General features: G+C 41.0%; 1 protein-coding gene across 2 annotated transcripts in view; it reads left to right on the forward strand.

Annotated features, from left to right (window-relative positions):
* RRAGD (Ras related GTP binding D) overlaps nt 1–14,110 on the forward strand; it is a 279,849-nt gene that overhangs the window by 187,738 nt on the left and 78,001 nt on the right. The window lies entirely within an intron of this gene.

The raw sequence follows: 14,110 nt of genomic DNA on the forward strand, positions 1-14,110 counted from the left end.
ATTATATTAAGGATATATATTGGTGTAGTTGCCCCTCGGGTTTGGTGGCCCTGTGCAGGTGCACAGCTTGCACATGCCTAAGGCCGCCCCTGAAGCAAGGTACGCCCATGATCATTCATATTCATCTATGAGGCACAGATGTTTTCAAGGCACCCAATGGATTATTTCCTTAAGCCCCTAGGCTTTCTATACAAGGCCAACATCTCACCTAGTCATTTTCAAGTGGCATAAGCTAGTGATGAAACCCCTGAAGTTATACCCCTGAACTACAATGCGTGCATTTGGCGAACACTGTTCCTTCATAGTTCTAATTATCAATTTTTTTTCCTTGCTTTGTAAACTCTTGGCATATTGAGAAGAAAGAGGAACAGGTTCCAGAACCTTCCACTCATTTCATGTTTTGTAAAATATTGAAAGCTGCAGCACCTGACGGTCTCATTGCATTATAGAAACACAGATCCATTTCACATGGTAATAGTGTTTACTCTGATCTAGTACTGTTGTTTGAAAAAACACGAGGCATTAAGGGGTTAATTTCAAGTGCTCCAGGTGAGGGCCTGTTAATTCCACACTAATGAGGTTGGCGATGCCAAGTATCCTTTTACATTGGGGTGAAGAATCAGCTTGTATTTTGAGTTGGAACCTCAAAAATTATTAATTACCGTAGGAATTAGCAATTCTGGGTTCAGTTCCACTGGTAATTCCCCATTCTTATTGGCATGCAGCCCCCCCCCCCCGAGACTTTGGCTGCTTTCAGCAGCTGGAATACTCAGGTGAATGCTTATGGGCCGGCGGTGAAGCCACAACAAAATAACACTTGGATATTCAAGGAAACTCACAATGGAGGCCCAACTCTTTTTAATTTTAGATGATAAGGTAAGGTTTTTTAATTTATCAAGTGGGGTGATCCAGCATCAGGGTCCAGCACTGTACAGGGTTTCTCCACCCTTTTTAGTGTCTGGCCTGTTCTTGAGGTCATGGGGTAGTCAGTCTTGCTGGGCAGTATCCAGTTTGGTTACTGTCATTTTCCACTCTTATAGCAGGGCAACAATATGGGTGCTGTTCAGCTGGATAGACAATTTTCATAATTGACTCTCTCAAGATAAAAACTGCTGTAGGCGAGGAGTCAAGCCATAATCAGGAAGGTAATGGGGATTTAAAATCTCAGATATATAGTATGAAGAGTAAATACACAAGAAAGCTAATGCTGTTTTTTCTAAGAATAATATAGTTTTTAATTACAGGTATGTATAAAGATCAATTAGTAATAACACTAACACAAAACAACTAGAATGTGTGAGTATGTTCTGTGGCTGAATACGACCACAAACAGTTAATATTAGTGGCATTTGTTGAACGCACTGTAGTGTAGTTCCTATTTTCCCTGTAGGCCCTGCGCATTGGAATAACATAAACAGCAGTGTAGATGTAGAAGTGCGGTCTTCTAGGTCTCTACTGACTATGTTAGACTTAATTGGGTTTGTACCAACTAGCTCAGAGGTCACTGGAAACTTTCTTGACGGAATAGGAAGTGATCAGCTTCCCTGGCTCAGACAAGAAGGGATTCAGTTTTCCAACAACTGCATAAACATGACAACTTTGCTCCTCAGAATAAGAGTCAATCTCTAGAGTCGTGTGAAACAATAGACAGCTATTTCACTCAGTCAGTTGTGCAAGAATTACTTTCACCAGGATGCAGAGAATAGAGAGACGGGCGTTTTCAATAAAAGGTATTATTTATTGAACAGTCTTTCTTCTCATGCAAGAGAAATGAATTGCCACAATTGCAAGACTTGTTATTATAAAAAGTGCGTACAGTAAAAGGAGTATTGCGAAATAATACTGTAAAAGCATACGATAGTTAAAATGAGTAAAATATATACATTCATATATACATTTAGCTAACGTCCTCAACTGGTGCTTCTAACTACGCCTACCCCGGTGTACCTGACCTAAGCCTAATACCTGGGAGGGAGTAAGTGAGTAGCAGTTTAAGTTAAGTTGGTTTTGCCAAGGGTTTGCTTCAAGAATTCTCTCTAAGGGTTTAGTCAACACCGTACCTCTGGAATAGAATGTTGGAGGTCTAGTATCTCCCCTCAGGACTCGATATTCCAGTTACCCGCAAGGGTAGGCTGGAAACGCCGGAGCTGGATTTTCTCGGCAGGAGAAAAGACAGCGTCTTTCTCAGCACGTCAAGGAGGAGGAGGGGCAGCGTCCGCGGGCTTCTCGCATCTGCTGGGCTCTGCAAGGGACAGCTGTTCTGCTCCTGTATTCACCACCACCATCGCACTTGCTTAAGGCAACGTTGGTATTATTTATACCTGAAAGGTGCCTTGTTTGACGTAAGTTTTTGGACATAAGACGTCAATAAAGATGTCACTAAGAACTGGTCATTCTTACAGTGCTCATTAGAGTTCTATTACTAATAAAAACAAAGCAAGCGGGGCTTTCCCAGGTTGCCTGGGGTTTTATCTGTTGAAAGAACTCGGTGTGTAATCTAGGAATCTAAGATAGTGGCTTCTGCTGTGTCATGTACTGTAATGAGCTGCAGAGACGAGTTTCTGAAATATGGCTCTGATCGTTTATGCCATTATAGGGGTATGAATTGATTATAGCCGTATAGGGGCATAAGGTCACAATATTGCTCGGGGTCCTAGATAGAACACGACACCCACTCCACGAATTTATGTCCATCAAATTACTAAAAACTAAAGCAATAAGATGCGCGTGTAATACTTCCCACCCCAAAATACATATTGCATTTGAAATGGCGTATATGAAATACATGAGAGTATAGGTACTGTACGTTATTAAGCATAGAAATCATTCAAAAATTATAGCATATGTAATCAGTTGAACGATTTTGCAAAAAATTACACATGAAATGTCTCTTAATACAGAAAAGAAGGGCGAGACTATTTCATCACATATAAATACAATTGCTGTAAAATGTGCTAGAGGCCGAGGTAAAGTTTTCTTGTCTCTAGATCTACTAAAAATAGAAGTTCTGTTCTTTATGAATAGTTCTACTTTAAGCAAAAGTATTTGTGCCAGGAAAAAGGTAAATATTTTGAAAAATGTTCAATTAAAAAAAAAAAAAAATTCTCATGGTGAACGGGGGAATAGAGTTCCAACGCTTTACAGTAGTTTTTGTTGATCAAAACTGAAGGCCGAATTCAGAGTTCATGGGAACGCTGTGCGCCGGAATGCTTTCCAAAAATCATTGTTTCTGTTCAGGGGAGAACATCATATCAGACAAGCTCTCAAAGAATAGGTCTACATATTCAGGTGACAGTTCGACCAAGTTCGATAATGCTGTAACTTGGCAGGTGTGAGAATGATTGCTATCATTTCTGGATCAGCAATGCTCACAGAAGGCCGTACCTGGGTGATGTTGCTTTTATGTATCGCTTCACTGCCGCCACCTAGTCGTAGCGCAGGAGTCTCAACGAATGCCGTCATCACGATGCATGAGCCGTTACAGGACTTAGCAAAGTATCGATATCCATTGGTACTGCTGATGGTAGTGCAAGACAGGTGTCTAACACGCATTCTTCTCCGCATAGCATACATCGAAGCACAGGTAAGATGCAGGTCTGCCATATAGGTCTGAATGAAAGAAACCAGGTCATGTTCAGATCTCTCAGCCTGGCCAATCCAAGGACTCTAGTTATGCGGTCCCGGTAGCGTACTGCTAGGATCGTTTCTTCCATCCTTGCCGGAGTCATGTCTGTGTTTTGGCTTGCCATATCGGAGCAGGAGGGTCAAAAATAAAATGCCTGCTACAAGTCCCAAAATCAGGGGTATGCCGCCAAAGACTGAATGGACAAAATTAGGAATAATGCCCAGAATTGCTTTGAATGGTGTTAAAAGTCCCGAAAAAATGGTCTTAAATACGTTTGAGATACCTACTGCATCCAACATATTTAGAATTTGGCTAAGCATTTCTGTGAAATGCACGGGGCAATTTGTTGATAAAAGGTCATGTATCTCTGATGTTGTCCTTGCAACTTGGAGATCATACGTCTCTTTCGATGACGTGATGGGCACTGTTGTCTGTAAAAGCACAGACTTCATTCTGCTTAAAGTATCAATTCGTATAGAAGAGACATTCAAAGGAGGCCAAATCGGCGTCTCGGAATCTCCAGGGCCGTTTGGAAACAATGCTTGCAAGTGACCATGGAAGTCACGCTTACGAGATATGCTTTCCCTGGCACCAAGCCACAACAGCTGTGATCCGTTATTAGAATGTAACTCCCGTTAGAAAGTTGCTTAAAGAAAGGCTCTATCTGCCCACTATAGCATGTGTGTGTATATGGTAATTTCCATGATGACTTAATGTACCCTTTACCCAATCGTTCATACTGGCCAGTCGGTATATACTCAAAGCAATTTTTAAATCGGAAAGTTGTTATCGGAATTGTGATAATTCCGTGTATTATCCATTCAATGACAGGTCTTTCTGACATTGTCAATGGTAATCTCTCAAGTTTTTTGATTGTATAGTCTGCTCCTTTCTGTGCCAAGCTGATTTGTTTATCAGTAAGGTTAAAGATGGAAAACAATGACGTTGTGTTGATTAAACGCCATGGCACATAAGCCTGAACGAAGATTTTGCAGCGTCCAGCCTAGCTGTACAATAGAACGCAATTGCAACTGGCCATGTTGTAACATTAGCAAGTCTTTATCTATTATATCGATGGCAGATGATACAATACTGTCCAGTGAATATATTCTGGTGGACAGAGTCATTAACCCATTGTCCACAACAGAAAGTGATTTTTCCAAATTAATACGATCAATTTCTCGTATTTTTTCCGCTGTTTCAATTTGCATTACTTTCCATGCCTCGTTGTAAGCTGCATATACACTTGCCGCTATGAAACGTTTTTGACGCTGTTTGCGTGGTCCCAAAATGAAATCGCGAAAATCAGCACCATCTTTAAGTAAAGATAAGTGTTCCTTAATGTCTGCCAGTGTGGATGATTCTAGCCATTCAAGGCACAGTTTCCCTACATTGTATGTTGTTACTATCCCTGGATGTTGTCTCTGGGAGTATCTAGGGTCTGGTCTGGTCATTTTTAACCCCTGTGTTTTATTCAGGAATCTATCTTGACAGTTATGTGTGTCAGTAGGCCAGATTAACCACTTTTCCAAACAGGATGTGTTCTGTTTAGATTAAAAATGTTTATACGTCTATTTCAATCTCTGTGGTTGCATTATCAGGTATACGCTTTGGAATAGACGGTTTGTTAAGGTCTTTAATCTTAGCTAGGCCAAGACAGGTTGTTTGGTGAATTGTGTCATTTAAGAACATTATTTGTTCTGGGATCATGCAGGCTCGAAATAATGCTTCTACACCTTGTACCTGCCAATCTTTTGTACCCCAGATGGTTTTTGTTTCAATGTTGTTTTTCCAAAAATCAAAACCAAATGTCATCATTTTTTCATAAAATGCTTCTGAGTATATCAATTTAGTATTTGTCAGCATTGTTTTCAACCCTGTTTTATCCAACAGTTTATAATAAAACGTTTCTGCATCACTGGTGTTAAACCCTGAGAAGTATTGGAATTTCTCATAGAATGTTTTCGAACTACTTTTAGGTGGAGTAGCACAATGTTCCCATTGGTTATATTAAAAAACATTTCTAGGTTGTGCAGATTTATGCAAGTAGTGGTCTGCGTAATGTGAGAAAAGTTCATAATTAGATGAACCTTGTAAATAATCATGTTCTTGAAATCTTGCTGACAACACTAAATCAGACATCATATTATTTATACTTTCAAAATCCCAATCATCAGAGAATGTACTTGGTTTTACAAAGTCACTTAATGAAACCTTGAACTGGTGAGGATATTTCAAGATCTCGACCGGGCCATATACTTCATAGTCAGTCTTGTCCCATACTATCCCGCCGGGTATTGGAATGGCTGTGACATTTACTGATGATAGTCCTCTTTTCTTGACGTGAGATGATTTGTGTGGTTTCAGGACTAAGTTGATGTTCTGACTTGCTGTGTCCATTGAACTGTATTTTCCCTTAATGAATTTTCCCAAACAAAGTATCATGATGAGCCAAAGCAGGAGGAAAAATACACCTAGCCCAAACCAGAACTCTAACCATGGAGAAATAAGATAAGTTTCCTTGAGTTGATGAAAGAGTTCTGTTGTTTTTTCTTTAAAAGTCTTTGTTTCTGGCGTCACTTCAGGGTCGTTTTGATCTTCAGAAAAGTTATCGAAGTTGATGAAGTAGCCAGAGGCAGTTCTGTCAATTGTTGGAATTGTTTTCTCAATTTGTCTTTCATTAGCACATTCTGATGCCACATCATTGTAGACCTGTGTTTCATGACGAACTGTTTCAATCTGTGTTTCAAGAGGCACGAGTTCCATGGCATTATTGCATAGTCCCTCTCTATGCACTGCAGGTTTATCAAATGTGATTAGTCTTTCAGTTTGAACCTCTTGGATTGTTGCAAATTTGGGTATTCTGTTATTTCTTGGGAGTCCACTTGGCCTACTGTTGATTATAGGCCACATGATTGTGGTTTTACCAGGTCGATTGATACAACTCGGTTCTCCTTTTTACCAGCAAGAGGTGGTAGTACTACTGATCTTGTTCCGTTGATTGCTAAGACAGGTACTGCTTTTCTGTAAGAAGGCCCAAATTCCTTCTTCACCGCTATTTTCTCTCTGACCAGATCCCCAATCTTTGGAATCCAGACAGGTCTTGCTGGGGCTGGTGGTGTGTCTTCAGTGGTAGTTGGCTGTTGCTTTATTTTTATGTTGCTTAAGGATTTTCTTGTTTCATTCAAGTCCTATAAAACAGCCAAACGATCTTTGATGTCAAAGTCTTTATTCTTATCTTTTACCACTGAAGCCTGACTATCAAGATCCTGAATATGCATTGTAGTTCCGAACAATAGTTCGTACGGGCTGAAACCTTTTAGAGAATTTCTTGGCAAATTATTTAGACTACGTTGGACACTTATTAAATGTTTGACGCACCCATCACCCGAACCTAATACCTTCGCTGTTATAGATTGCTTTATGTCTCGGTTTTTTCTTTCCACTACACTGTTCCCCTCAGGGTGGAATGGACAAGAGAACCGCAACCCAATTCCCATACTGGCCATGGCCTCCTGATAAGCTCGAGAGCTGAAAGCAGGACCCTGGTCAGAATGGAACATGGCAATTGCGTATGTGCCGATAAAGACTTGCAGATCTTTTATAACAGTTTTGGCGTCAGCCGAGCGCTGGGGCCACATTTTTTAAGTGAATGTAATCTTAAACAATTAATAGGACGCTGGATTGCATATAGACAGCATTACCCTGTCCACAAACGGTAACTGGGCAACAGACTTGACCGGTTCACTACTGCGATCTCTGCTGCAGTCTTGACCGTTTTTTGCAAATATTTGATGTTGCACGCTCATCCCCGGCCACCAGTATACTGATTGTAATTCAGTCAGAGATTCCTTCATCTGTTTGTGCCTTGGACCTTCACCCATGTGTGCGTCTGCTATTAATAACTTTCTCCGGTTCGTGTTTGGAATTACCCTATCCCCCACTCCAGGGATTCGAGCAAAAGGAACGGAGTTTGCATCAATTACGTATGCATAATTGAGTGGATAGTTCACGGATAGTGCTGCACAGTCGCTTTTTAAGGACGTTTTTACTGCCAGCATGGTTTCCCCGTCTATATATTTATCTGAACGCTTTTTTGTGGCTACGGAAGCCGGTTTAGTTGCTTCCGCTGTGGCTGTATTAGCCAATTAATTCCCTGCAACGTGAACACCATCACGTTGATGACTCAGAGTGTGTATCACATGCGTCTTTTGTAGTTCTTTCTGTAAAAGAACTACTTGTTTCCAAAGCATTTTATGCTTGATTGTGGCACCTGTGTCATCTTTGTAATCATTTTGAACCCAGCTCTGCAACTCATTATTGTAAGAGTTGACGCAAAAATGCGAATCGCACACGATTAGTGTCGGGAATTCACGTTCTGCATTTTCAAGCGCCATCTTTAAAGATCTAATTTCAGCTCGCTGAGCCAAACATTTTCTCAGTGATTCAGTTTTTGTTATTTTCGGTCTGAATTTACCGCAGAGCCAGCAACCTTTAACAATCGCGCAGGCTGCATCGTAGGATTTATTTTCTACATTGTAATGCTGTACAAATCTGTCTGTGTAGATTATACAGGAGTACTGTTGGAGAGGAAGAATTTCGATTGGCAGAGGATATTCTTTTCCATAAGGTAAATCATTTAGTGTTTTCATGTGCGGGGCAAAATAGTATTTCACGTCTTCTGCAGCAAGAGAATTTTCCCACTATATCCATTTCGGATCCAGTGACACTGTAGGCAGGTTTACTGGGCTGAATAGTGCCTCAAAGGCGGATTCTGCTGTGAAAACAGTTACCCTTTTGGCGTGTGCTAGTTCTCGTTCATTCACTATTGCAGTTTGCACTGCTTTCACAGTATTTTCTGTGAGACTGAATGTTTTTTCTGCTTGTGTGTACAAGTAAGATTTGTAAGCTATTGGTACCGTTTCTTCCTCATTAGAGGTCAGGTACGTGAATCCGCATCTTCCAGGGATGACTCGGATTGCAAGGAAGCGTGTATTGTCACGTGTTTCTAATTTTGTTTTTGCTAACATGTCTGTTTGCAGTGATCTCAAAATTTCCGTGTGTTTTTGAGTCCAGTTGATTGGTTTAAAATCAGGTTTAATTAATTCGTAGAGAGGTTTAACCCTCTCCGTGTAATTTAGAATGTAAGTTCTTCCGAAATTCAGGAAGCCTAGAATCGATTGTAAGTTCTTCAGCGTTTTTGGTGCTTGGAGTACAGCGCACTTCTCTAAGAAGTTGTCCGCTAGGCTTTTCCCTTCACTTGATAATTCGTATCCTAAAAATAATACTGTCAGATGGGCAATTCTTGACTTTTTAAAGTTGAATTTGTAACCCTCTGCAGCGAACCCAAGTATTATGGTGTTCACCCTTTTCAAGTGAGTATCCAAGTCGTCGTCTGTGAAATAGATGTCATCGACATAAGATAATGCCTCATCATCATATATTTGTAGTAACTCTGTTACTCTGGCTGAGAATAGTCCTGGGCTGTTCTTGAATCCCTGTGGGAGCCTACAGAAATGTTTCTGTGACCCCATTATTGAGAAAGCGGTCAAATATCTGCTTTCTGGTGCAATATTTTGACAAAAGAAACCATTAGATATGTCTAATGTTGTTTTATATTTTTTTGCAAACTATGTTTTTCATTAGTGCAGCACTATGCGAATTTTGTACTGCAAATGTTTTGCAACATGAGTTTAGGTGTCTGTAGTCCAAGACTAGACGATATGAGTCGTCCGGTTTGGAGACAGGAAACAAAGGATTGTTCATTTGAGAGGTGCATGTTTCAATCGCCCCCTGGTATTCAAGTTGATCTAAAATCTCTTTGACCTGTTTTTTAGCTTCTTGCTTAATTGGATACTGCCTTTGTGCAGTCGGTTGACTTTTTAACTGGATTTTGTGAGGAGGAGAGTCCTCATCCCATCCTACATGATTCTTATATAATGCTGGTGCCTGGGCTACTCCCCATTTATTCGCATATATATATTTAGTGTGAATTGGAATGTGATTTGAGAAGGCAGGCATAATCATTTCTTCGCCACGAGGGCACTCCCTGACAAACTCCGGGGGCCAATCTTTCTCAGCTAACAGGATGTCATAGCCTTTTGAGAGTTTATCCCAAAATAGACCCCTTATTTTCCTAGTCTTATCACCCTCAATACGCAGTGTTATTTCGTATATCTTATGAGGTTCGCTAACTCTGGTGTCGGCAGTTTCCACTTGAATGTATTCATTCGTGTCCACTGTCTCCAGATGACTCATCAGGATCTTGCGAGCTATGGTGATTTCTGCTGCACTGTCTAGCATTGTCTGTGCCCACTCCCCGTTTTTCAGCTGTGTCCTCATTATTCTCGGCATGTTCGATTACTCTAATACTGGCTACCTTCTTTCTTGGAAATTGTAATTTATTACTTTTAGCAGGTTCCTTGTCTTTGGACTTGGTGTGCTTTCCTGGGTCTGACCGTCCTCTTCTTTCCGATTTCTGCGAAAAAGATCGAGAGGGACGTGTATCAATACTTTGATATCTATCAGGTTTTTTCAAGTTATCCCTATTTCTAAGGTTATGTCTTTTCTCAGAGTGCTCCCTCTGGGGAGACTGGTGTTCTCGAGTCAGAGTTCTTTCCTCTGTCCTCTGGACTGGATAACTTTTTCCTTGGGAGTGGATTGTTTATTTCCATTCCAGTTCTTTTTAGGAGTGTTTGAATTATTTTTAATAAATAATTTTTCAGGATTTTCAAGTAGTTGGGGTTTTACTGGTTTCCCACCCAAGCTGTCTCTACCTAATTCTTCATAACATTTTTCTATAATTCTGGCAAGCTCAATTGGTTGATCTGTTATATCTGTTCCCTTCAATTTCTGGCGGATCGCCACAGATGCTGCTTCTCCTTTTATATTGGCTAGTAATATAGCCGAGACCTGCTTGAAGTCTGTCAGTAATTTCATACCAAGAGTTAAAGCAGGTTCTGGACCGTATTCATTCTGAATCTGTTTTAGCACATCTGGTATTACCGCTATTGACGGAACACCATGTGTTTTTGTGTAAATGGAAGCAAAAACTGTACCCCAAGTGTCACAGTCCTCCACGTGTGGTGCGACCCCCATTGGAAGGCAGATGGTCAGAATTCTGTGTTTCTCAATAGGGGTGGTATTCGGAAATACTGCCTCTATTTGAGTAATTTTCTGCGCTAACCAGAAAGGAATTTGTTCCCGTTTTATGGGTGTTTTACCAAGACATGATTGTATGTTCTGTGGTGTAATTTTATTTGTGTTCCCCTGATGAGGGGTCAGCTGTGGAATATTAACAGCTGTTTGGACTGTTGCAGTCCGCATTACATATTGGACTAATTGTCTATGTATTTTAATTAACGTTTTTAGCTGTGCTAAAAGTTCTTCTTTTGACATTTTTGCAATGTCCGGGTGTGGTGTGTAGCTGGCTAGAAACCGGCCACGTTGCTCCTGGTCTACCTAGTGGACCGAGCCTGGTAATATGATCATTGTGTTTTAGGGCGCCTTTAAACCAGAGCAGATGCTCTTGGTATTTTAATGGGATTTCAATCTCCTCGAAAGGAGCGTACTCATCCGGTGGATCCTCTATTTTGTAATAGTGGAACTTGTGTGTTGCAGCGTTTGCCGCTGGAAATTTTATCCAAGAATAGAATACCTCTGTCTGCCGATATTCGTGTGCCTCTATCACGAAGTGCCACCTTGTGTGGTCAGTCCGTTTTCTATAAGTTTTAACACTATAGTTTTTCTTATGTTGACCGGGATGATTATTGCACCCGGTTCATTAATTCCTGTAACATCGGGACCCTGCTGAGTCGCATTTACTGCGGCTTCAGCGGTTCCGTTGTCTTCCACTGACATTGTATAAATGAAAGTTTTGCAGAGCAGGTCTCCAAGGAGACAAAGATTAGGTGCACAATATTTTGGAACACTGTATCCTTCAACGTTGAATAATACAGAGCTTTACATAGGAATCTCTTCCTACTAGGGTCTGTGTGAAAAGCACGACTGAGTTACTCTAACGTCTCGCGTTAGTTTTATCGCCTTACCAAACGTTGGGCGCCATGTAGTGTAGTTCCTATTTTCCCTATAGGCCCTGCGCATTGGAATAACATAAACAGCAGTGTAGATGTAGAAGTGCGGTCGTCTAGGTCTCTACTGACTATGTGAGACTTAATTGGGTTTGTACCAACTAGCTCAGAGGTCACTGGAAACTTTCTTGACTGAATAGGAAGTGATCAGCTTCCCTGGCTCAGACAAGAAGGGATTCAGTTTTCCAACAACCGCATAAACATGACAACTTTGCTCCTCAAAATAAGAGTCAATCTCTAGAGTCGTGTGAAACAATAGACAGCTATTTCACTCAGTCAGTTGTGCAAGAATTACTTTCACCAGGATGCAGAGAATAGAGAGACGGGCGTTTTCAATAAAAGGTATTATTTATTGAACAGTCTTTCTTTTCATGCAAGAGAAATGAATTGCCACAATTGCAAGACTTGTTATTATAAAAAGTGCGTACAGTAAAAGGAGTATTGCGAAATAATACTGTAAAAGCATTGATATGGTTTCTTAGCCATATGATAGTTAAAATGAGTAAAATATATACATTCATATATACATTTAGCTAACGTCCTCAACTGGTGCTTCTAACTACGCCTACCCCGGTGTACCTGACCTAAGCCTAATACCTGGGAGGGAGTAAGTGAGTAGCAGTTTAAGTTAAGTTGGTTTTGCCAAGGGTTTGCTTCAAGAATTCTCTCTAAGGGTTTAGTCAACACCGTACCTCTGGAATAGAATGTTGGAGGTCTGGTATCTCCCCTCAGGACTCGATATTCCAGTTACCCGCAAGGGTAGGCTGGAAACGCCGGAGCTGGATTTTCTCGGCAGGAGAAAAGACAGCGTCTTTCTCAGCGCGTCAAGGAGGAGGAGGGGCAGCGTCCGTGGGCTTCTCGCATCTGCTGGGCTCTGCAAGGGACAGCTGTTCTGCTCCTATATTCACCACCACCATCGCACTTGCTTAAGGCAACGTTGGTAATATTTATACCTGAAAGGTGCCTTGTTTGACGTAAATTTTTGGACATAAGACGTCAATAAAGATGTCACTAAGAACTGGTCGTTCTTACAGTGCTCATTAGAGTTCTATTACTAATAAAAACAAAGCAAGCGGGGCTTTCCCAGGTTGCTGGGGGTTTTATCTGTTGAAAGAACTCGGTGTGTAATCTAGGAATCTAAGATAGTGGCTTCTGCTGTGTCATGTACTGTAATGTGCTGCAGAGACGAGTTTCTGAAATATGGCTCTGATCGTTTATGCCATTATAGGGGTATGAATTGATTATAGCCGTATAGGGGCATAAGGTCACAATATTGATCGGGGTCCTAGATAGAACACGACAGCACGACTGCTCTGGCAGGAGTGCCCGGCGTTAGCAAACGGGGACTGCCAAGGAAAGAGTAGACCACTGTGTCTGGTTTAGGCACTGAACAAATGGGGTTTTAAACCTTTTCATAAGATCCTTTCTGTAGAGGCGAACCGTAAACTAGATGGCAGTGAGTTCCACAGTTTTGCTGTCAAGAAGGTAAAATATCTTCTGCTCCATCTAGCTCTATTGATCCGTGGAATGCAGAGTAGCCTCTGTGAGTTAGACCTGAGAGATCGACTCTGCCTGTAAGCCTTGAGTCTACATCTCCGGTACAGAGGTCCTTTATTCTCAAAAGCTCTATAGGCAAAAATAAGAGCCTTAATGCTGATGCGGCTGGCCACAGGAAGCCAGTACAGCTGGCGAAGGTAAGCAGACACTGATAGCTGCATCGGGACCTTGAGAATGAGGCACTGCGGCATTTTGAATTATCTGCATCTAATGCATAAGGTATGCTGGCAGTCAAAAATAAAGACTGTTAGCATAGACCAGTTTGGCAATGACAAGGGCATGAACAATCTATTTACGGGAGGCCACAGGCACCAAGTGTAGTTTGATAGCGCTGGCATATTGGGGCCTTTTGGTTTTATAATTTGTCTACCTTATTCTTATCTCATTTATACCCTGTGCTACCTGTTAAACCTCTTTGGTCCTCCGATGGATCTTGGACTGTGCTGAAAGGGACTAGAATATTCGAAGGATGAGCAATTATCAAACGAGGACCAGGAATAGGATAATTGCTACCATATAATCTTATATATTTATCACTCAAAATCCCACGTATTTAAATCTGATAGAAACAACAGTCAAATGAGTTTACCCACCAGTAAATAATGAGTCCGAATCAGCAGAGTTAATTTAAATCTCACATTTTAAAATTACATCAGAACATCAAAATAAAAGACATACAATCCTAAATTTAAATGAAATCAAGTTCTCTAATAAAACATTAGCAAACTCTGTGAGATCCAAGTATATAGGGATTGATCTTCCTCAGCCGAGGTAGACTAGTTATTTAAACAAAATTTAGGCAACAGGAAAAATCAGTTGTACTTCATACAAAGCCTTA

The sequence above is a fragment of the Lissotriton vulgaris genome, chromosome 6, assembly GCF_964263255.1.
Source record: "Lissotriton vulgaris chromosome 6, aLisVul1.2, whole genome shotgun sequence".
NCBI lineage: Eukaryota > Metazoa > Chordata > Amphibia > Caudata > Salamandridae > Lissotriton > Lissotriton vulgaris.